This window comes from Macrotis lagotis, chromosome 3 (genome assembly GCF_037893015.1).
Source record: "Macrotis lagotis isolate mMagLag1 chromosome 3, bilby.v1.9.chrom.fasta, whole genome shotgun sequence".
NCBI lineage: Eukaryota > Metazoa > Chordata > Mammalia > Peramelemorphia > Peramelidae > Macrotis > Macrotis lagotis.
In genome coordinates, this window is record NC_133660.1 from 135,617,102 (window position 1) to 135,640,378 (window position 23,277).

At 33.6% G+C, this 23,277-nt stretch overlaps 1 long non-coding RNA gene across 1 annotated transcript in view; it reads left to right on the plus strand.

The window, feature by feature from the left end:
- The first annotated feature begins 1,749 nt into the window (after nucleotides 1-1,749).
- LOC141516253 (uncharacterized) overlaps nucleotides 1,750-23,277 on the plus strand; it is a 39,479-nt gene continuing 17,951 nt past the window's right edge. Inside the window, exon 1 of the long non-coding RNA XR_012476653.1 lies at nucleotides 1,750-2,112. This is a non-coding gene — a long non-coding RNA (uncharacterized LOC141516253). The remainder of the gene's footprint in view (nucleotides 2,113-23,277) is intronic.

The following is a 23,277-nucleotide window of genomic DNA, read 5'->3' on the forward strand; positions in this document are numbered from 1 at the left end:
GTCATCTTCACAGAGTGAGAGTTTTATCTCTTCCTTCCCAATTCTAATTCCTTCAATTTCTTTTTCTTCTCTTATTGCTGAGGATAACATTTCTAATATGATATTGAATAGTAGTGGTGATAATGGGCATCCTTGTTTCACTCCTCTCATTAGGAATGCCTATAGCCTCTCCCCATTGAATATAATGCTTGTTGATGGTTTCAGATAGATACTGCTAATTATTCTAAGGAACAGTCCATTCATTCCTGCTCTCTAGTGTTTTTAGTAGGAATGGGTCTTGTATTTTGTCAAAAGTTTTTTCAGCATCTATTGATATAATCATATAATTTCTAATAGGTTTGTTATTGATATAATTAATTATACTAACAGTTTTCCTAATGTTGAATTAGTCCTGCATTCCTGGGATAAATCCTACTTGGTCATAATGTATTATCCTAGTGATAACTTGTTGTAATCATTTTACTAACATTTTATTTAAGATTTTTGCATCTATATTCATCAGGGAGATAGGTCTATAATTTTTTTCTCTGTTTTAACTCTTCCTGGTTTAGGTTTCAGCAACATATTGGTGTCATAGAAAGAGTTAGGCAGAGTTCCATCTTTCCCTATTTGTTCAAAGAGTTTATACAGAATTGGAGTCAATTGTTCCTTAAATGTTTGGTAGAATTCACTTTTGAATCCATAAGACCCTGGAGATTTTTTCTTAGGCAATTATGGTTTGTTGAATTTCTTTTTCTGAGATAGAGTTGTTTAGGTATTTAACTTCCTCTTTATTTAACCTGGGCAACTTTTTTTTTTTGTAAATATTCATCCATTTCACTTAGATTGTCAAATTTATTGGAATAGAGTTGGGCAAAATAATTCTGAGTTATTACTTTAATTTCCTCCTCATTGGTGGTGAGTTCACCTTTTTAATTTATGATTTCTGCAAGTTGGTTTTCTTCATTCTTTTTTAAATCAAATTGACCAGAGGTTTATCAATTTTATTTGTTTTTTCATAAAACCAATTCTTGATTTTATTAATTCAATAGCTTTTTTGCCTTCAATTTTATTAATTTCTCCTTTAATTTTAAGAATTATTAATTTGGTTTTAAATTGGGGGTTTTTAATTTGTTCTTTCTCTATTTTTTAGTTGCATATTTAGTTCATTGATTTCCTCTTTATCTAATTTATTCATGAAAACATTTAAAGATATAACATATCCCCTGACAGATGCTTTGAGTGAATCCCATAGATTTTGTTATGTTGTTTCATTATTATCATTATCTGGATAAAATAATTAATTCTTTATATTTTTTTGCTTGATCCACTAATTCTTTAAAATGAGGTTATTCAGTTTCTAATTAGTTCTGGGTCCATATCTCCCTGGACCAATATTGCATATGATTTTTACTGCATTATAATCTGAGAAAGATGTATTCACTATTTCTGCTTTTCTGCAATTGATTATTAGGTTTTATGCCCTATTACATGATAATTTTAGTGTAGGTGCCATATACTACATAAAAAAGGTATATTCATTTCTATCCTCATTCAGTTTCCTCCATAAGTCTATCATATCTAGGTTTTCTAACAATCTATTTACCTCCTTAACTTCTTTTTTGTTTAGTTTATGATTTGATTTATCTAAATCTGAGAGCAAGAGGCTGTGGTCTCCTCCTTATAGGCTTTTGCTGTCTATGTCTTCCTATACTTCTTTTAACCTGTCATTTAAGAATTTGGATGCTATCCCATTGCTCTAGGAAGAGGCTTCAGCTGAAATGGAGGTGTGGACTCTGATTTTCTCCTGACCAGAGAAGCCCAAGGATTGATGTCTGCAGCTCTCCAGCACCAGAGCTCTCCCTTCAACCCTTCCTGCAAGCTTCAGTGCCACCACCAATGCCTCTGCAACCTGGTTGACCAGCACCCTCCATATTCGACCATGCTCTAGCCCAGCAGCTGATCATGCTGTTCCATTTCTCGGGTCCTCAGGCTCCCGAGCTCCTGCCCTGCTGCTAATCAGACTAAGCCATGGCTGATACAGGCTAGCAGACTCTTCCTGGTCCTGTGCTCCCAGAAGAGTCCACCTTCTGCACCCAGACTCACCCATGATCTCGGAAGACACATCCTGAGGTGGGTGTTCTACTCCTGGCTTTTCTTTCTGTGTTTTGTTGATCAGATTTCTGTTTCGAGGTTTGTTTCATGTTATTTATAAGGGAAGATCAGGAGATTATCATTGTGCCTGTCTTCTCTCCACCATCTTGGCAGGAAGTCTTCTGCATCTCCACTTATTCATGGTGCCTCCCTTTACTATCCCATTCTCCAATTCCTGAGCTGTACAGACTACCTCTCTGTATCCTTCCCTACTTTTTGTCACTTGTCTCTATATCTTTTGTGCCTTGTTGAAGTGTGATTGTCTTTCTATTTCCTGATTCTAATCCTGGTTTTCCTTCCAAGCACACAAAGAGTTAGGCATGCCTGTCCCTATTTCATAATTTCACAATTTCATAAATTAAGGATTAATATCTCTTGTTGATTCAAAATTATATGATTCTTTGAAGTAGTTTCCCCAAAGATTCCTATGGATATATAGTGGTAAGTTTAAAAGTACAACCTTGATCTCCTATCTCCCAATGCAATATAGTGTATATTATATCACTTTGTGTTCCTTAGATATCTTTGTTATTTCATATTCATAATTCAAATTGAATCTAATTCCCTGCTAGACTTTGAGCTTCCTCTAAATTAGATTGTAAACTCTTTCGGGTGTGTTTAAGATATAAAAATTTAACTCTCAACACTATCATTTAACAAGAAAGAAAAACTACTAACAAGTAGGGGATCAGCAAAGGTCTTTATTAAGAAGCCCATGAGTTAACTTTTGAAGAAAGCTAGGGATCTAAGAATTGCAGGTATGAAGGGAGAGAATGTCAGGTACAAGGGAGAGCCTAGAAAAGACATAGAGGTGGGATCTCAAATAAGCTCCTTAGTAGTCCTGTTTGGCTGCAATGTTGAGCAAAAGAAAGTCAGTTTTTTCTACCAGCACAGTTCACAATTACAAAAAGAAATGTAATATATGCATAATTAAGTAGCAATGAAATTAGTGTGAGGACTGGAGTTCTATGAATGTCGCAGCAGCACTAATCATCAGTTTCATTTTTACACTCTTGCATTCTTTGGTTCTTCAAAGGTCAATGATATAAACTGTCTAATAAATGTCTATAATTCAAAGGATGCCTTGCCAAGAAGAAATAGAAGACAATCCATCATAATTTTGTTTTAATTCAAGTGAGATATCAGAATACACTGCTCTATACCTAGTTCTTCCTACTTTTAATGATTTCTAAAAGGATAACAAACAAGTAATATCTTATGAAGAAAACTCTACAAGTTAGCTGAAGAAAATCAAATGATTTCTCAATTGCACTTAAAAGTAATAGAAGTAATTAAACCCTATGAAAGGACAATAAATCTTAAGTAAAGTTTTTAGTCATTGCCAATTGTCTCCCTCCCAAGGTCCTTTGGAAATGGCAATACAGCAAGGAAAGTGAAATTTAATATATTGGAGCTATGCCGAGGAAAACATTATTTTTACAACCATAGATCCTTATCCATCTGCCACTTGTTTTGTGTTGCCATATTCATTTCTTAGTATTTTCTGTTGTGTTAAGGCATGGAAAATATTCAAAGAATGAATAATAGCAATAGGAGGAATTCTATGTGTGGTAAATAGCTTGTATACTGAGAAATCTTTACATCTACCTTTTGAAGGTCATTTACTGAAAACTGAAATCTATAAAGTTTCCTCCTCTCCCCAGGATTTAGCTGCCAAATTCAAATGGAATGAGCAATTTTGATGTGGGTTCTGGATGCCATCAAAATATGCCAACAATTTGTTCCTAGCTGTTCTTTAATTTCCAAAGCAGTTTAACCAATTTAAAAGCAATTTAGTAAAATAAATCTCTCTCTCCAACAGGAACTTCTATGTCAAGTTTTCACCTAATGTAAATTAAAATAAGAAAGTTAAAAACTATTTCAGCAGCTAGATTAATCACATCTGATAAAAAAATCCTTAAGAATTGTATCATTGACAATTAGATATAACTAGGGTTAAAAGACTGGTGTTTTCACTTACCTGACACATTAAATTTAGATCTTTATAAGAAAAAAAACAAAAACATCATGCTATCATTTATAGTACTTTCATGCTTCAACAGAGTGATTCTTATTGTTAGCTGCTTCTTTCAAGGATGCAAATCACAACTACTCTGTGCCAAGCTTATTTATGTCATCTCATAAACCTCCATTTGTTCTTAACATGTCAGGAAGATTCTTCTTGTTCTCATCATTTTGGTTGGATACCAGTGGTAGATATGAGCTATCTTTCTGCTGGTCTCCCCATTTCCCATTCTGTTCCACACTGGTGGAGGAGGAATTCCTAACATTAAGATGATAAATTAGTTGACCTATCCAAATATTAAAGCATCCAATTCCTGTATTACAAAGCATAATATTATATCCTCTAATATTCTATATTTCAGTCTAACAGAAATGTAGAAAGCACATATCCATAGTAGCAAATTTTAAGAATAATGCCATCATATATGAATATACTAATTGCTAAATATCTTTAACTTAGGTAGTCTAATTAGTAGCATAATGAAATATGACATAGAATGAAGGCAATTCATCATTCACAGGATATGACCTATATTTTTATTCCTGTAATGTTTGCTCAAAATTTAATTTTTCAAATATACAATATTGAGAAAGTTTAGCCATATAATTTTAATACATCAACCAATGATTTGAAAGGGAATTTATTTCACAAAACAATCAAATTATTTGGTCCTAAACAAAGTATAATATTTTATAATATAGGGAATACTTGTAAAGTCTTCTTAAAGATAGGTCAAGGTGGAGAAGAGAAGACAAGCACTGTGCTAACTGTTCCTCGTTCACCTCAAAAAAACACGAAAAAACCTTAACAGAAATTTGATAGACAAAACCAAGAAAAAGAACTTAGGAGAAGAACACCTACAAAAAAGGTCTGTCTCAGGGGTCCCTGGGTGAACCAAGAACAAAGAACAGAGGGAGAGCACAGGAACAACAGCAATTTGAAGCCAGAGGACTGACCTTAGCCACAGAGGCTTTGGTGAGTGGCGGTCTGAGGACAAACTGTAGCCTTGGAATTTTTGGTCACAGGGAGAGGAGCTCTGGTGAGTCCCAGTAGACTGAAGGGTGAGTCCCAGCACAGAGAGTTGCAGAGCGAGCCTGGAAAATGACTAGCTGGGCAAGGAACCTGAGCTCCATACTTTTTGTTGAGCATTCTCACCAGAATGAACGGTAAACACCCCGCTACAACCCTCAAGACTCAGGAGTGGGCAACAGAGTTCACTCAGCTGAAAAGGAGATTAATTCCCCCTGAAAGGGCCCAAACCATTGTTCAAAGTCAACTCAGATCTGGCTGCCCCTTCTGACTCCCTCCTTACGCACTTCAGGATTAGGGAGAGGGCTTCAAACACTCCAGAGAAAGAAACCAACACCTCCTAATGACTGACCACTGGCAATTACTAAGCCAAATGAACAAAGCCTGTAGGGCTTTCAAAAGCAAACCTCTGAGAGGCAGCCTCATCCCCAACACAAGATCCTAGGAAAATGAAGAAAGGTCAGCAAAAAGGGGGGGCCCATGGAGAAATGCTTAGATATAACAGATTCTAACCCAGAGAGATCTTGCACCTCTGAGGAGAATATGAATTGGTCTCCAGCACAGAAAGACTTCCTTGAAGAAATCAGGAGGTGTATAAATATCAAATGGAATATTTGGGAAAAGAAATCAAGAGTAGAACAGCACAGTGCAACAAGAAAACAAAACTTTAGGAAATACAATTGGACAAATTCAAAATCAAATAATTCTCTCAGGTCCTCAAATGGGCAAATAAAAAGAAAATAATTCAATCAAAACTACACTTGGCAAAATGGAAAGTGTCTTCAAAAATAGAATTGACCAACTGGAAAAGGACTTGCAAAACATAAATGAAGAAAATTTTTCTCTAAAAAAAAGAACAGAATCCATGGAAACTAATGACTTCATGAGACAAAAAGATTCTGTTAAACCAAACAAAAGATTGAAAAAATAGAAGAAAATGGAAAATAACTCATCAGCAAAAGCAGTGAACTCAAGAATAGATCCAGAAGGAAAAAACATGAGAATTATAGGACTTCCTGAAGACATTGAAAAGAAAAAAAAGCCATAATTAATATAACAGGATCTAGTGATGGAAAATAGTTCTGATATCATGAGCCAGAGGGAAAATAGTTATTGAAATAATACATTGATCCCCTCCCGAAAGAGATCCTAAAATGTAAGCACCAAGGATTGTTATGGCCAAATTCCAGAACTATCAGATTAAAGAGAAAAATCCTGCAAGAAGCCAGAAGAAACAATTTAAATACCACAGGGCCACAGTAAGGATTATGCAGGACCTAGTTGCAACAAGCTTAAGGGATAGAAGAGCCTAGAATGAGACCAAGGGAGGCTGGAATACAGCCAAGATCTACTATCCAGCAAACCTGCACCTCCTCTTCCAGGGGAAAAGATGGACATTTAATGAAATGGGAAACTTCCAACATTTCCTGATGAAAACATCAGAGCTAAATAGAAAATTTGGACACCAAGCCGGAGGCTCAAGAAACACAGGAAAAGATGAAAAGAAAACATAAATAGGTAAAGGAAAAAAAGTCTGTTATCCAATAAAATGAACCCAGCTATATACCCACTTATTAGAAAGATTCTCATAACTCTTGAGAATGGTAACCCTATTAGAGAGAATATACTTAGCCAGGAGTAATGGACAGTCATGACTTTTCTGTGACTCAGATAGAATGATTTAAAAACAATACCTCCTTAAAAAGGGGGACAATAAGGAGACTGGAAGATGGAGGAGATTGAATGATTTAAATCTCATTACATTATGAGGTACAAATGACCTATTAAAATAGAGGTGAAGAAGGGAGGAGGTGAGAACCACCTGAATGTTCATCTCATCAGACTTGGCTTAAAGTTAATTTATACACACTAAGTTAAGTCAAGAAATGTATCTTATCTTTCCAGTATTAAAGGGGGAAGGGAAGGGGGGCAGGGAGAGGGAGAAAAAAGGGAGAAATAACAGAAGGAAGGGATGGAAGAAGGGGAAAAAGGAAAGGGAAAAGAAAGGGGACAGTGGTTGATATAGGAGGACAAACACACTGAAGGTGGCAGTATTCAGAAAGAAAATACTAGGGAAATGGATAAAGTGAAAAAAAGGAGAAAATTACAAACAGAGGGAAGATAAAAATGGAGGGAAATGAAGAGTTAGTAAATATAACTTTGAATGTGAATGGGTTGAACTCTCCTTTAAAACTTAAGTTAATAACAAATTGGATTAAAAACCTGAATCCTACAATATGCTGCTTACCAGAAACCCATTTGAAGCATAGATATGCAGATAGAGTAAAGGTAAAAGGTTGGAGCCAAATATATTTTGCTTCAGCTGATGTGAAAAAGGCAGGGGAAGCAATCCTTTTTTCAGAAAAAATCAGTGCAAAAATAATGTTAAAAGAGATAAAGAAGAAAACTATATATTCCTAAAAGGTACCATAGACAATAAAGTAAATTCAATACTAAATATGTTGGTGTACCCAATCATATAGCATCCAAATTCTTAGAGGAGAAGTTGAAAGAATTACAGGAAGACATGATCTGCAAAACTCTACTAGTGGAAGACCTCAACCATTCTCTCACAGGTATAGATAATTCTAATTATGAAATAAACAAGAAAGAAGTTAATGAAATAGATTGTTAGAAAATCTAGATATGGTAGACTTATGGAGGAAATTGTATGGGGAGAGAAATGAGTATACATTTTTTTTCTGCAGTACGAGGCACTTACATAAAAAGTGACCATGTACAATGGCATAAAAACCTAATGATAAATTGCAAAATAGGCAGAAATAGTGAATACATCTTTCTCAAATCATAATTCAATAAAAACATATGCAATATTGGTCCAGGGAGATATAGACCCAGAAGTAATTGGAAACTGAATAACATCATTTTAATGAATAGATGGATTAAGCAACAAATTATGGAAAGAATTAGTTCATCCTAGATAATGAAAATAATGAAACAACAAATCAAAACATATGGGATACACTCAAGGAAGCTGCCAGGGGATATATTATATCTTTAAATTCTTATGTGAATAAATTAGAGAAAGAGGAAACCAATGGATTAAATATATTACTTAAACATTAGAGAAAGAACAATTTAAAACCCCAATTAAATACTAGATTATCAATTCTAAAAATTAAAGGAGAAATTAATAAAAATCTAAAGGAAGAAAACTATTGAAGTAATAAATAAAACCAAGTGCTGGTTTTATGAAAAAAATAAAATTGATAAACCTCTGGTCAATTTGTTTAATAAAAGAAAGAAGAAAACCAAATTTTTAGTATCATAAATGAAAAAGGTGAACTCACCACCAATGAGGAGGAAATAAAGTAATAATTAAAATTATTTTGCCCAACTTTGTGCCAATAAATTTGACAATCTAAGTGAAATGGATGAATATTTACAAAAATATAGTGTTTCTAGATTAAATGAAAAGGAATAACCCTTTCTCAGAAAAAAGAAATACAATATCATTATTGAACTCTCTAAGAAAAAAATCTCCAGGGCAGGATGGATTCACAAGTGAATTCTATCAAACATTTAAGGAACAACTGGCTCCAATTCTATATAAACTCTTTGGAAAAATAGGTGAAGACAGAACTCTACCTAACTCTTTCTATGAAACTAGGAAGAATTACCTAAACCAGGAAGAATTAAAAGAGAAAAAGAAAATTGTAGACCTATCTCCCTGATGGATATAGATGCAAAAATCTAAAATAAAATCTTATAAAAATGATTACAACAAGTTATCACTAAGATAATACATTATGACCAAGTTGGATTTATCCCAGGAATACAGGGTTGGTTCAATATTAGGAAAATTGTTACTATAATTAATTTTATATCCATAACAAACCTACCAGAAATCATATGGTAGATGCTGAAAAAATTTTTGACAAAATAAATCACCCGTTGCTTGGGAAAAGACTAGAATCATAAGCTATAACTATCTGAAACCATAAATAAGCATTCTATGCAATGAGCATAGCCTAGAGACATTCCCAATAAGATCAGGGGGTGAAATAATAATGCCAATTATCACCACTATTACTCAATATTGATTTATAAATGTTAGTTTCAGAAATAAGAGAAGAAAATGAAAATGAAGGAATTAGAATTAGGAAGGAAGAGACAAAATTCTCAGTCTTTGCAGATGACATGATGGTATCACCTAGAGTGTCCCAAAGCTTCTTCTAAAAACTAATAGAAATAATTAGTCACTTTAGCAAAGTTGCAGGATATGAAATAAGCCCTCATAAATCCTCAACATTTCTATATACGACTAGCAAAATACAGCATAAAGAACTAGAACTAAATCCTATTGAAAGTCACCTCAGTCAATAGAATTTACCTGGGAGTCTACCTGTCAAGGCAGAATCAAAAACTTTTTGAAAACAATTACAAAACACTTCTCACAGAAGTAAAATAAGATTTAAATTGCTGCACAAACTTCAACTGCTCATAGATAGGTCAAACTAATATAACACAAATGCCAAATCTACCAAAATTAAACTACTTGTTTAGTGCCCTACCAATCAAAATTCCAAAAAAAATACTTTGATGCGTTAGAAAAAATTGAAATCAAATTCATATGGAGAAATAAAAAGTCAAGAATTTCCAGGCATTCAATGAAAAAAAAAGTGCAAAAGAAGGTGACTTATTCTTACCAGATATAAAACTATATTATAAAGCATCAGGCATCAAAACTGTCTGGTACTGGCTAAGAAATAGAGTGGTGGAACAGTGGAATAGATTAGGTGCAATAGCAAAAAATGATTATAGTAATCTGCTCTTTGAAAAACCCAAAGAATCCAGTTATTGGGATAAAATCTCTCTCTTCAGAAAAAAACTGTTGGGAATATTCAAAGTTAGTATGGAAGAAACTTGCATTAGACCAACATATCATACCCTACATACCAAGATAAGATCAAAATAAATACAGGATTTGGAGATAAAGTATAATATTATAAGCAAACTAGAAGATCAAGTAGTAGTTTAACTGTGATATCTATGGAAAGGAAAACAGTTTATGACCAAGGAAGAGATGGAGAACATCATTTAAAACACACTAGACCATTTTGATTATATTAAATTCAAAAGCTTTTGTACAGATAAAACCTCTCTAACCAAGATCAAAAGAAATGTAAATGGGAAATAATATTTATAAATAGTATTTCTGATAGAGAACTCATTTCTAAAATATAAAGAGAACTGAGTCAAAATTTCTAAAAAACAAGCCATTACCCAATTGATAAATGATCAAAGGTATGCAAAGGTAATTTACAGATGAAGAAATCAAAGTGATCCAGTCATATGAAAAGTTGTTCTAAATTATTGCTTTTTAGAGAAATGAAAATTAAAGCATCTCTGAGGTACCACCTCAAGCCTTTCAGACCAGAGATGACAATGATCAAAGCTGGAAAGGATGTGGGTAATCTGGTTCACTAATACTTTGTCCTTGGAGCTGTGAACTCATCCAATCTTCCTGGAGAGCAATTTGGAATTATACACAAAGAGCAACAAAAATGTGCATACCCTGTGATCCAGTAGTACCATTACTGGATCTGTGCCCTGAAGAGATCATGAAAAAGGATAAAAACGTCACTTGTACAAAAATATTCATAACAGCCCTGTTTTTGGTAATAAAGAACTGGAAATTAAGTGAATGTCCTTTTATTAGGGAATGGCTTAGCAAACTCTGGTAAATATAGATCATGGAACACTATTTTTCTGTTAGAAACTAGGAGGGAATGGGAAGTCAGGGAAGACTGGAAGGATTTGCATAAACTGATGGTGAGTGAGCAGAACCAGAAGAACATTCCCCTAACAGTATACATGGGGGACATGATCAACCTTGTTGAATTCCTCATTCCTTCAGGCACAATTTAGGGGTATCTGCAATGGAGAATAACATTTGTATCCAGAGAAGGAACTGTGGAATTTCAACAAAGATCAAGGACTACTACCTTTAATGTAAAAAAAATACATTGTCTTATGTAATTTTGCTATCACTTGTACTTTATTTTTTTTCTTAAGGATATGATTTCTCTCCCATCACATTCAACTTGGATCAATGTACACCATGAAAACAATGCAAAGACTAACAAACTGCATTCTGGGGGGGGGGGGGAGGAAGGAAGAATAGGTGAAAATTATAAAACTCAAAATAAAATCATTCTTTAAAAAAAGTTTATATCAATAATATAGAGAAAGATGAGATCAATGAAGTGGGTATGCAACTAAAATAGCTGGACAAAGAATAAATTAAGGTTCCTTAATAGAAATTCTGAAAATCAAGGGAGTGATCAATAAAACTGACAGCAAGAAAACCTAATAAAATCTAATAAACAAAACTAAGAGTTTATTCTCTGAAATATATATATATATATATATATATATATAAATTTTTAGTTAATCTGATTAAAAAATAAAGAAGATAACTAAATTATTAGTATCAAAAAATGAAAAGTGTGAACTAACCCTCAATGAGATAGAAATTAAAGAGATAATTTGGAGCTATTTTGATGAATTGTATGCGAATAAATTTGAAAACCTGAGTGAAATGGATGAATATTTACAAACATAAAACTTCCCAGATTGACAGAAGTGGAAATTTACTTAAATACTTAATATACTTAATCATTCCATTTCAGAAAAAGAAATTGAAGAAATCATAAATAAAATCCCTAAGAAAAAGTCTCCAGGTCCAGATGGATTTGCAACTGAATTCTACCAAACATTTACAGAATAATTCAGTCCTATTCTATATAAACTATTTAAAAAACTGGTGGAGTTCTGCCAAATTCCTCTTATGACACTAATATGCTACTGATACCAAAACCAGGAAGAACCAAATCAAAGGAAATTATTTATTAGACCAATCTCATTAGTGAGCATTGAAGCAAAATTCTCAAATAAAATTTTAGCAAAGAGATCTCAGCAAATTAATACTAAGATAACATACCATGATAAGGTAGGATTTATACCAGGTAGGCAGAGATGGTTCAAAATTAGGAAAACACCATAACTGAACATATCAGTTGAAAAATAATTGAACATAATTGAACAATTGAACAGAAATCCTATGATGATCTCAATAGTTGCTGAAAACACCTTTGATAAAATACAACCATTTCAATTAAAAACACTATAAAATAGATATAAATGAAGTATTCATTAAAATAAGTAGTATCTAAAACATCAACAAATGTTATATATATGGGGATAAACTAAGAGCATTTCTAATAAGAACAGAGGTGAAACAAGGATATCCATTATCACCATAACTAAGCAATATGGTATTATAAATGTTAGCTTTAGCAATAAGAGAAGAAAAAGAAATTAAAGGAATAAAAATTGGCAATGAAGAAGCCAAGCTTTTATTCTTTGCAGATGATATGATGGTATACTTCGTGAACTTGAGAAAATCATCTTAAAAATCTTCTTGAAACAATTAACAAATTTGTCAAAGTAGCAGGATATAAAATACAACTTCATAAATTATCAGCATTTCTATATATGAACAACAAATTCCCAGAGCAAGAAATAGAACTCAAGAATTTATCTCCCATGGCAAACCCAGAAACTGAATGGGCCCAATTACAAAGTACTTCTTGCCTAAATAAAGTCAGGTTATGAACAATTTGAAAAATGTCATTTTCTCCGGGTAAGATCAAACTGAGATGAGAAAAATAAAATTTCTACCCAAATTAAAATACTTATTCAATGCCATACCAATCAAACTACCAAATAATTATTCTACCAAGCTAGAAAAAAATAGTAACAATTCATCTTCAGCAACAAAAGGTCAAGAATAGAAAAGGAAACAATTTTTAAAAAAAAAGGTAAAAGAAGTTGGTCTAGCCCTAACAGATCTAAAACTATTCAATAAATTGGCAATCATCAAAATTCCCTGGTACTGGTTAAGAAATAGAGTAATGTATCAGTGTATTAAAATGAGTTCAAAAGAAAGGGTAGCAAATGACTGCAGAAATTTACTGTTTGACAAAGTCAAAGACATTACTTTCTGAGGTAAGAACTTACTACTCACAACAATTGTTGGGAAAATTGGACAAGAGTATTGCAAAAAATAAGTATAGACCCACATCTTGTATCTTTATACCAAAATAAGTTCAAAATGCATACAAGATTTATGTCAACATCAAGTGTGTACCATAGATAAATTAATAGACCAAGAAATACTCTGTCAAATCTATGAAAAGGGCAGAAATTCATGAGCAAGCAAGAAATAGAGTACATTACAAATTACAAAATGGATGATTTTAATTATAATAAATTTTAAAAAGTTTTGCACTAATAAAATCCATGCTGCAAAAATTAGAGAAAACAAAAAGCTGAAAAAAATTTTCACAACTGGAGGTTCTGATAAAAGTCTTGTTTCCAAAATATTTAGAGAATTAAGCTAAATCTATACAGTTACAAGTCATTCCCCAGTTGATAAATGGTCAAAGGATATGAACAGTTTTCAAATGAAGAAAATAAAGCTATATATAAGCTCATGAAAAAATGTTCCAAATCATTATTTATTAGAGAAATGCAAATTAAAACAATTATGAGGTATCAACTACATGTATCAGATTGGCTAAGATGAGAAAAGAGGGGAAATGATCAATGCTGGAGAGGTTGTGGGAGTATTGGAACTTTAATGCATTGCTGGTGGACTTGTGAACTGATTCAACCATTCTGGAGAGCAAAATGGAATAATACTCAAGGAGCAACATGCAGATCATACCTTTTGACCCAACAATTCCAATACTAGGGCTATAAGCAGAAGAAATAATAAAAAATGTGAAAAGTCCCACATGTTCCAAAATACTTATAGCAGTTCTTTTTGTAGTGGCAGTGAACTGGAAATTGAGGGGATGCCCATTAATTGGGGAATGGTTGAGCAAGTTATGGTACATGAATATTATGAAATACTCTTGTTCTACAAAAAGCAATAAATGGTTGACCTCTGGAGAAGCTTGGAATGAATTACAGGATCTGTTGTTGAGTGAAGGGAGCAGAAACATGAGAACCTTCTACACATTAACAACAACATTGTGAGTTGATCAGGCTTGACGGATGCAGGTCTTCTCAACAGTTAAGAAAACTAAGACCATCCTATTAGACCTGCTATGGATGATGCTATACCTATTCATGGGAAGAAAAATGTTTTGTTTTAAACAAAAACCTTTCATAATCTGATGAACACCACATTCACTGTTTTCTTTAATTTATTTATACATTACAAAGATATTCTTGAGTAAACATAATAACCCTTCCCCCACAAAAATATAAAACCTCATGAGAAAAAAAGGGAAAGAAAGAGAATAAGATGTATTCCAGTCTGTATTCTTGTACCATCAGTTCTGTCTCAGATGGATTACTTTCTTTATCATAAGTCCACCATCAAAGATACTTCCATATTTTTCCACATTTGCTGTTGCTGATTTTCCCTCCATCCATTTCTCCCCACTATCATCTATTATATTTTCTCCCTCCTCTCACTCTGTCCCACTTCAAAAATATGCTGTGGGGCAGCCAAATGGTACATCAAGTGGCTCAGCAGCAGACCACCAGCCCCAGGGCCTAAGCCCATATCCCATTCCAGAGACCCAGCAACTACTTGGCCCCATGGTCCCAGACAGACCACTCAAAATCCCAGCACCTTGCAAAAATTAAAATATAAAATGTATTATATCTGACTATCCTCTCCTATTATCTACCTCTATCACCCACATACCCCTCTCCTTCCCCTCTCCCCCTTCTCTCCTTTGTCTTCTAGATGTCTGTACCCTATTGAGTGTGTATGCTATTTCCTCTCTGAGCCATTTTCGAAGAGAATGAAGGCTCCCTCATTCCCCCTCAGCTTTCCCCTTCCATATCACTGCATAATCTACATGAAATATCTTTTGTATGAGATATCTTAGCCTATTCTAACTCTCCTTTCTCTTATTCCCAGTACATTTCCCTTTTACCCATTGACTCCATTTTTACAATACATTATATCTTCAAATTCTGCTCTCTCTTGTGCCTCATCTATAAAAGCTCCTTATACCTGCTTTATGAATTGAGAAGGTTCATATGAACATCATCAGGATCTTCTTTCCATGAAGGAATACACACAGTTCATGATCATTAAGTCCTTCATAATTTATCCTTCTCATCTACTCTCTATGCTTCACCTGAGTCCTATACTTGAAGATCAAACTTTCTATTCAGCTCTGCTCATATTTTTTAGGTTTTTGTAAGGCAAATAGGGTTAAGTGGCTTGCCCAAGGCCACAGAGCTGGTTAATTATTAAGTGTCTGAGGATGGATTTGAACTCAGGTACTCCTGATTCTAGGGCTGGTGCTCTATCCACTGCACCACCTAGCTGCCCCTGCTCAGTCATTTCAACAGGAACATTTGGAATTCTCCTGTTCTTTAAAAGTCCTTCTTTTCCCCTGGAAGATGATGTTATGTTTTGCTGGGTAGTTTATTGTCGGTTGCATTCCAAGCTCTTTTGCCTTCCAGAATATTATTTTCCAAGCCTTATGAGCCCTTAATGTAGTTGCTGCTAAGTCCTGTGTGATACTTAGTGCAGCTCCAAGATATTTGAATTATGTCCTACTGGCTGCTTATAATAATTTTTCTTTGACTTGGTAGTTCTGGAACTTGGCTATAATATTCCTGGGGGTGGTTATTTTTTTAGGATTTCTTTTTGGGGGAGATGAGTAGAGTCTCTCAATTTCTATTTTACCCCCCTGCTTCTAGGATATCTGGGCAATTTTCCTGTAGAAATTCTTTTAAAATGAGGTCAATGATCCTTTCCTGATCATGACTTTCAGGTATCTCAATAATTTTAAAATTATTTTTCCTGCACCTATTTTCCAGATCAGTTGTTTTTTCAATGAGATATTTCACATGTTATAATTGTTCATCCAGTTGGCCTTGAAGTATTGAGTCTTAATTTCTCTCAAAGTCATCAGCTTCCTTTAACTCCATTCCACATCTGAAAGATTTGTTTCCCTCAGAGATCTTCCTTATCTCCTTTTCCATCTGGCCAATTCTGTTTTTTAAAGCATTCTTCTCAATAACTTTTTAAACTGTTTTATCCATTTAACCTAAGCTGGTTTTTAATATGCTATTTCCTTCAGCATTTTTTTGCATCTCCTTGACTAAGCTGATGGCTTCGTTTTCATGGTTTTCCTCTATCTCTCTCATTTCTTTCCCCAATTTTTCTTCTATCTACCTTACTTGATTTTCAGAATCTTTTTTGAGCTCTGTCATAGTCTCAGCCCAACTTCTGTATTTCTTGGATTCTTTAGTTGCAGAAGCTTGGACTTTCTCATCTTCTGGTTGTGTAGTTTGGTCTTCCATGGGAGAAAAGTAATTGTCTATAGTCAGGTTCATTTTTTTTTCTGTTTACTCATTGCCACAGCCTGTGCTTGATTTGGGGGTGCTTCCTGAACTTTTGATTATTATTGAGACACCGTTCTACAAGGACATCATTGTGTGATGCTCTGAATGCTCCACTGGTCTGTTGAATGACCACAAGTGGTCCCCTCTGGCATAGGGTTGTGAGGGTGGGTGCTCTATGGGGGGCCTAGACTGTGACCAGGGTCAGAATGTGGTCAAAGCCCCAAAGTCCTGTTCCAGGGACAGAGGACAGACCTCTGCTGTCTCCCTCCACTTCCTTACCTTCCGTGGGCTGAGCACTCAGGGTGCTGCTGCCTGGGGGCTCCTACTGGGCTGCTCCACTGTCCTGTTTATGTTTCCTGGGATCTGGGCTGCTCTGAATTTCAGGGCTGCCCTGAGGGCCTGGGCTTCACACTGGCTCTGACACAGGTATCCCTGCTAATTTCAAATTTGTGCTTGGTGCTTCCTAGGGTACAGATCATGAAACTGCTGCTACTGCTAGGATCTGGTGCTCCCAGATGCCATGAGACTTTTCCCAGGAACCTGAATTTCCTTGGCTCCATGGTGCCGTCCCTCTAGCCCTGAGAGTCTTCCCACTATTTTCCAGGTTAACTTGGCCTGAAGACTTGCATCACTAGATCTTTCTGTAGGTTCTGGTCTCTCAATAATTTAGAGTCATAACTTTAATGTTTTTGAAATTTTTTGGAAAGAGCACCAAATGAGGCTGTACTCCTGTTTGCCCCCTGAAGACTTCTTACATTCACTTTTCAAAATATCCCTCTTATACATTTCTTTCCTTACTCCTAATTCCTCATGCTGAAAAATTACTATTATGCTAGCACATTTAACAAAAATGTGTATGTACAATATTCATCTGACTGTTTGCCACTGAGTGTAGGGGAGGGGAAAGGGAGGGAAGAAGGAATGGAAGAATGTTGAAAAACTTTCATAGCATGTATCTGGAAAAATAAACTGTCAACCAAAATCAAACCAAAAAATACTTCATTAGAAATGGGTAATGACTTTATTTATTACAAGAGAAAGTCACATAAATATGGGTATTTTATTTTAAATAAGGAATTCACAATCCAAAGAAAAACGTTTGAGGACTATAATAGCTTGGGAGTGAAAGTAGAGTGGAAAGCAATTCCTTCCTAAAAATAGGATAACTCAAGAAAATAAGCTCAGATTCCCTTAACATTAGTATATTGGAGATAGGGCCACAATCAAGGTGCTAATTTTTTTATAAGCAAGTTTCTTCTTATTCCTCAAAGAGTTCTCACTGAAGAGAAACGGGAAGCATATGTTTTGTCTCATGAAGCAAACATCCAGAAGAGCAGGCTCTGTATTATACCAGGAATTTATCAACTTGATCCCCTCATCTAGTTACAAAGCATTGAAAAGTCGATCTCTACTAGTGAAGAGACTTTTTCAAATGGTCTTTGAGCTAAGTTGCACTCAATAACATTACAAAAAGAAACAACTGAAAGATTTCAGACTTCTTATCAATGTAATGACCAATCATGACTCCAACCAAAGGAGTCACTGTAGAGAAGGAATAGATTCAGGATGAAAAATAAGAATTGAATTTTTTGTGAATTTATTTTGTTTACATAAATTTGTTCCAAAGATAATCTTTTTTGTTTTACACCAATGGTAAGAGGTTTCAAAGAAGAGGAAATTGGAAAATAAAATAGAATTTTAAAAACTTGTATTTCTTTTAGCTTTCTCTGCTACCTTGTTAAGTGATATTGAATTTGTGGTTATTACAAGGGAGATTCCTGAGGAACATTATCCATTCATGGTTTCCAAAATAATATTTTATAAATGTCTTGTGTGTGTTTGTATGTGTCATGCAAGTATAAGACATTTATCTCAATTATATTTTACCTTAATAGATTCTGTTTATCAGGCCATGCCTGTCAAAATCATTTTGTGATATAATTAATTTATAATTCCTCGAAACTTTGTAGTGTCCATATATTGACTTCATCCAAGTAACTAATAAAAATAGTCAAACAGGGTCAAAGATAGAGGCCTTAAGCATTCCAGTACAGAAGACCATAGAGACTGAGTCTGATATATTAAGCACTATCATTTAGGCTTAAATTTTCAACTAATTCTGAGAAAAACTACCTTCATTCACCTCATTCACATCTCTTTATCTCTTCTAAAGGATTTGATAGTCATTGTCAACTGCATTTTTAAAACAAATACAGTTTTTCAGAATATTCTTTTATATTTCAGTGTTATATTTTTTATCAAGACAATATAATTTTCCTACTCCTTTCAGAACTGAAATTATTCAATTCTGAGAAAAAACAATAATTTATATTCTTCACTAATTGATCAAACATTATTTGTCTTCATGCAAAAGTACTTTTTCCCACTCCTTTCAGCCTCAAACTGACCCAAAAGGAAATAAAGTAGAATATAGTAACAACACCTTCCATCTACTCTCTATGGATAATCTATATATCATCTAGCTGTTGTCATATACAAATGCATATTTTCTACATTTACATATGCACTATTTCATTACTGAGGGTAGAAATGAAGGGACTTATGGGCACTATTTGAATTGTACTCTGCTTTAAAGACACTTTATAAGTGGGCCGTTGATATACTGCTATATTATGGGTTTTCTTGGCAATTTGTTTTCAAATATAATCCATTTAAACAAATTCAAAATTTAGGTGAACATGAAGTAACAGAAAAAAATCTAGCCTTAAGTTAGATTATACTTTGTTCTGTCTGATTCTCTCTCTCCTACTTTTAAAAAATATTTAATTTATTAATTTATAATTTTACAATTTTTCCCTTAATCTCACTTCCCTTCCCCCACCCTGCACAGAAGGCAGTCTCATAGTCTTTGCATTGTTTCCATGGTATACATTGATCTAAGTTGATTGTCATAAGAGAGATCTTCCTTAAGGAAGAAAAATAAAGTATAAGAGATAGCAAAATTACATAAGAATGTTTTTTTTAATTAAATTGTTTTTAAAATTGTTTTTTTAAGTTTTAAATTAAATTGTTCAAATTCCCACAATTCTTTCTCTGGGCAAAGATGGTATTCTCCATTACAGATACCCCTAAATTGTGCCTAAATGTTGCACTATTGGAATGAGCAAGTCCATTAAAGTTGATCAAAACCCCCATGTATGCTGTTAGGGTAAATGTTCTCGTACTGGTCATCTCTCTCAGAATCAATTCATGCATATCCTTCTAGGCTTTCCTGATTTCCCATCTCCCTTGTTTTCTAAAAGAACAATAGTGTTCCATCACATACAATTACCACAGTTCATTAAGTCATTCCACAATTTCCAATTCTTTGCTTCCACAAACAGGGATACTATGAATATTTTTGTGCAAGTGATGTTTTTACCCTTGTTCATAAACACATCAGGGTATAGACCCAGTAGGAGTATTGCTGGATCAAAGGGCTTGCATATTTTTGTTGCCATTTAGGTGTAATTCCAAATCACTTTCCAGAAAGTTTGGATGAGTTCACAGCTCCACCAACCATGTATTAGTGTCCCAAATTTCTCTTATCCCTTTCAACATTGATCATTGTCCTTTCTAATTATTTGGCCAGTCTGAGAGGCATGAGGTGGTACCTCAGAGATACTTTAATTTGTATTTCTCTAGTAAGTAATGATTTAGAGCAATTTTTCATGTAACTATAGATTGCTTTAATTTCCTTATCTTTAAATTGCCTTTGCATATCCTCTGACTATTTGCCAATTGGGGAATGGCTTGTTTTTTTTTTCTAAAAAAAATGACTCAGTTCTTTGTATATTTTAGAAGTGAGTCCTTTGTCAGAAATACCAATTGTAAAAACTGTTTTCCAGTTTACTATATTTCTTTTGATCTTGGTTACAGTGCTTTTGTCTGTGCAAAAGCCTTTTAATTCAATATAATTAAAATTATCTAGTTAGTTTTTAATGATATTCTCCATCTTTTCCTTGGTTACTACTATCTGTCTTGCAGCTGGTCTATCCCACTGATCTACCCCCTCTATTTCTTAGCCAATACCAGACAGTTTTGATGACTGATGCTTTATAGTATAATTTTAGATACGGTAGGGCTAAGCTACCTTATTTTGCATTTTTTTCCCATTAAATACCTGGATTTAATCTGCCCTACTTTTAGATTTAAAATGTTTCTTTTTAAAAATGTGTTATTTATCGATTTTTAGCATTTTTTAAAAATTGAGATTCAAATTCTCTCCTTCCCTCCTTCCCTTATCCACTCAGTGAAGGCAAGAAAAATGATATTAACTTCAAATGTGAAATAAAACAAAACATAAACATATTCCACAAAAATGAAAACTAGAGTTTGTTTAAAGCTATTTGAAGCAAGTTTTAATTCTTCTCCTAGAACAGATTTTTAAAATTTTTTCATTATATTTTTCCTAATTACTTGCAAAGATAGTTTTCAACATTGTGAGTTTCATGTTTTTACCTACCTCTCTTCCCAAGACAGTGAGTAACCTGATAAGAGAGATATAAGTGCAATCATGCCTATCTATATTCATAATTATCTAAAAGAAAAATCAGAACTATAGGGGGAAAATATGAGAAAGAAAAAAGAAAACAAGCTTTAAAAAGTGAAAATAGTATGTCTGAATCTACATTCAGAAAACTTTTTTTTCTTTATGTGGATGGCATTTTCCAAAGCAAGTCTTTCAGAATTGTGCTTTACCATTGAACTCCTGAGAGGACCTAAGTCCTTCATAGTTAATCATGACATAATGTTGTTAATGTATACAAAGTTCTACTTCTGTTCACTTCACTCAACATCAGTTCATGCAAATCAGTTCAGGCTTTTTTCTAAAGTCTGGTTATGATTTCATACAGAACATTATTACTCTATCACATTCATATTCCATTATTTGTTCAACCATTCCCCAATTGATGGATATCTCCCTCAGAATTTTTCTAGTTTGCCTTTCACAAACTAATTTAATGATTTAGAACAATTTTCATATGCCCATAGGTAGCTTTAATTTCCTCCACTGAAAACAACCAGTTCATTGAGGATAAGGGAATGAGTTGAGTTCTTATAAATTTAACTCAATTATTTAATTATATGTATACATATATGCATTATATATTGGACTATCTATATATTACATAGTATATGTCATACTATATAATATATGCATATACTATATTTGTCAGAAACACTAGCTTTGAAAATTGTTTACTGGCTTTGTGTGTTCCTTTGAATCTTGGTTGTATTGGGTATTTTTTGCAAATAATAAAATATCATTGCAAAAATTTTTCTAAGTTAATAGACTCAATCTATTTTAAATTTTAGAATGTTCTCCATCTCTTATTTAGTAATAAACTCCTCCCCTCTCCATAGATCTTATATTCCTTTTTTTAAAAAGTAAGTTATTTTCATCAATTTGTATATGCATATTTCCAAGTTACAAAATTTCCCACAACTGTCCCTTCCAATCACCTTCCCCTGAGCAAGAAACAGTCAGTTTAGCATTTTGCATACACATTTTTCTAAACATATTTACAAATTAGTGATTTTTGGCATGAGAAATTAGGATTAAGGCAAAGAGATACATAAATCATAATTTTTATGTTTTCATCAGATTCAGAAGGATTTTTGTCTGAGTTCTGTTTGTTTTTCTTCCTTTGGGGGAATAAAAGAGGCCATAACTAATCAGTTACAGTTGCACTAGCTAAACTGCAGAGAGGAGCTGCTTCTATCAAAGTTATACATCTCATAATATTGTTGTTCTCTTGCCTCTACTCCTTTCACTCAGCATCAAATCCCAAGATTCCTTCTTCTCTCAATTGGCTCATGGTATTACTCTTTATGCCTAACTTAAATACCCAATTTGACCTTATCTTGGTATAAGGTGTGAGATGCTGGTCTTTGCAAAGTTTCTGTCACGTTATTTTCCAATTTTCCAAGCAGATTTTGTCAAATAGTTTTTGATCCTTGAAGGTGGAGACTTTATGAAATAATAATTTACCATAGTCATTAACAACCCTCTCATTTGTACCTAATCTTTTTCACTGATCCATCACTCTATTTCTTAGTCTATACCAATTTTGATGACTGTCACTTTATATTACAATTTTAGATTTGAGATAGGCCAGCATCCTGTGTATTTTTTTCATTAATTCCCTTCATATTACTGACCTTTGGTTCCTCTAGGTAAATTTTGTTATTGTTTTTCTAGCTCTGAAAAATATTTTTGATAGTATGATAGACTGAATACTTAATTTAATTGGGGTAAATTGCCATTTTTCTTATATTAGCTTAGCCTACTCATAATTAATTTACATTTCTCTAATTGTTTAAATCTGACTTTATTTGTGTGAAAAATATTCTGTAATTGTGTTCATTTAATTTCTGGGTATCTCTTAGGAGGTAGATTCCCAAGTATTATATGTTGTCTTCACTTCAAATGTAATTTCTCTTTCTATCTCTTTCTGCTGAACTTTGTTGGTAATTAAGGGAAATACTGCTGGTTTATTTGGGCTTATTTTATTTTCTTCAGCTTTGCTAAAGTTGCTATTTGTTTCAAGAAGTTTTTTAGTTGATTATCTAGGATTCTCTAAGTATACCACCTTATTATTGCAACATTTCTCACAAATTATTCACGAATATTTTATAAATAAGAGAGTGTTTTTAATCGAGGAACTGCAGTCATG